Source organism: Bison bison, unplaced genomic scaffold (genome assembly GCF_000754665.1).
Source record: "Bison bison bison isolate TAMUID 2011002044 unplaced genomic scaffold, Bison_UMD1.0 scf7180017864074, whole genome shotgun sequence".
Taxonomy (NCBI): domain Eukaryota; kingdom Metazoa; phylum Chordata; class Mammalia; order Artiodactyla; family Bovidae; genus Bison; species Bison bison.
This window is the reverse complement of record NW_011494646.1, coordinates 21,500-24,320: the sequence shown is the minus strand read 5'-3', so window position 1 is coordinate 24,320 and position 2,821 is coordinate 21,500.

Genomic DNA, 2,821 nt, shown 5'->3' with positions numbered 1-2,821 from the left:
ATCCATTTTGGGTGAGGAAAAGATAGTAGTTAGAGGATGTGACAATTGGACAGGTCTTGAAACAGAGAATCCCCTGTCTTCAGCAGTAAAGAAGTCATGTGTTCTGCAACATGGGATCATCGCAAGGATCTTAATCTAAGTAAACTATGTCAGTCAGGGAAAAGCTAGTACTGTATGATCTCATGTGTATGTGGAATCTACAAAGGTAGAATGAACTCATAGAAACAGGAAGAGATTATTGGTTGCTAGGAGTTGGAAGGTGGGAGAAATGGGTGATGCTGTTCAAAGTGTGCAAACTTTTTGCTATTACATTTGATGAATAAGTTCTGGGGATCTAATACACATGGTGACTCTAGCTAACAATACCATATTATAAGCTTGAAATTACCTACAAAAGTAGACCTTAAATGTTCTCACTATACACACACTACAGTGGTAACTATGTGAGGTGATGAATGTGTTAACCAATTTTAGTGTGGTAATCATTTCACAATGCATACATAATTCAAATCATCACTTTGTATATCTAATGAATGTAAATGCTATTTGACAGTTAGTTCTGAATAAATCAGGGGAAAAAAGAAGAAAGGAAGTTGAAAATTAGGTTACAAAGAGCAATGGGAAAAGCCTTGGTAAAGTACATTATTGGGCTGTCACTGTGTCATATCATCTAAGATAATTTCCTTTCCTTTTTCCTCATTTTCAGCCCTGGTTAAACATCTTTCTTTGTCTCTTTGCGTTCCACAAGCAACCATCTACTTAAGGCATTATTTTACTTTCTGTGACCTTAGGAAGCAGCCCAATCACACCAGATACCAAGATGGTAGACCATGTTTTAGGAGAATGGAGAACTCCATTGCTATGTGTTTAGGAGGACTTAAGGAGGACATAAAAGTGTAACATCCAAGATATTTTTTTCCAATTTTATATATATATTTCTATATATATATATATATATATAATTTCCAATATATAACTAATATAAAAATAGTAAACAAATTATTTTAAGAAAAATAATAGATCTCTGTTGATTTACCTGTGGCAGATTCATGTTGATATATGGAAAAACCAATACAATATTTTAAAGTTAAAAAGTAAAATAAATAAAAAAAGAAACGCAAAACAAAAATCATCACCATGGACAATTTTTAAAATGAGACATCTTCACTCATATGATCTTTATACATAGAAAAATTCCCAAAGCAAGTATGTTTTTATCCTTGCAATTATTCTTTGGTCTTCATTTGATAGTGAAAAATGCATAACAATAAATATTTAGAAACCACTACCTTTACAAATACTAGTACCATGTAGTTTAGGGAATACAAAGCAACCATTGATTTTATTTCTGTGGCCTTTAATGTAGTAAAAAAAATCTTAAATAAAATAAACATAATTCAGAAAAGAGTGCACTTTTTAGACAATGTGATGAAGTCACAAAATCAGTGAAATGTCCTTGGATGATATGTGGCTGGAGAATGGGAAAAAGCTGGTATTTGGTAATGAGGGCTGTCTTGAAAGGGATTGACAGGAATGTTTATAGTGTCAAGGTCATATCAGCTGAAAAGTAGAAACAAGCTAGTGTTCATCCTTCTGAAAAATGGATTGCCAGAGTGTGTTATATCCATAACATGAAATGCTATTCAGCCATATAATGAAACAAAATTCTAACACATGTAACAACATGGATGAAACTTGAAAATATTTTACTGAAGAAAATAAACCTAACAGAAAGCGCGCACACACACACACACACAGCATGATTCTCTTTTTACGCAAGGCCAATAGTAGGAAACCACATAGAATCAAAAAGAAGATTAGCAGTTGCCAGGCTTGAGAGGAAGGAAAGGAGAGTGAGAGCTAGAAGGTGTAGATTTCTTCGTGGGCTGATGAAGATGTTCTGGAAGTAGATAGTAGTAAAAAGTGAACAAACTTGAAAGTGCACTAAAAATCAAAGAACTGTATACATTAGAAGGATGATTTTATGATGCAGGATTTCACTTCAAGATACAAGAAAATATGACCAAAGTGTAATATTCCAACATGAGGCAGTGAAGGGGAATATTTCAAAAACACAATGAACAATCAAAAAGGGTTGGATGAAGGAGGATCTTTTAGGATTTCACTAAGTTTCCTCTTTGACTAGAGAAGGAGGAGACAGTTTCCGGGTAGCTGACACACACCATACAAATCACTTGCAGTACCCTTCCTTCCATAGAGCAATTTGGACACAATAATGAAGCACAAAAACTCCTCTTCTGCTAAGTTGTTTCTGAATTCACAGGGGAATGTTGTGGTGGTTGTTCTGTTTCAAAGTCTGTCTGACTCTTGGCAGCCTCAGGGATGGCAGCGCACCAGGCTCCTCTGTCCTCCATTGTCTCCCAGAGTTTGCTCAAATTAACGTCCATTGAGTCAGTGATGCTATCTAGCCATGTCTTCCTCTGCCAGGGGAATATACGGAAGCAGAAATATAAGTAATGAAGTCTTTGAATAACACTAAAGCCTGAGGGCCATAGCACAGGGATTTAAATCCCAACATACCTGGTGAAATAAAAGACCAAATGCTCATTACTGTTCAGCTACCCAAGACCTGCTCTTTCCAGGTACGTTTCCAGATCCTAACTGAAGAAAAATAAGAGAAAATATTTAAATTGGGGGGAAAATAAGAGTTTGTAAGTGAAGGACTTTATGCCTACATACTCACTAAAATCTGCATTTAATGGCAGAAATAACATTTTCTTCACAAAATTGGAAGAATCTGTCTGAACTTGTTAACATTCATAATGTAATTTTATTTTCCTGCTGGATCACATAAAAGTCT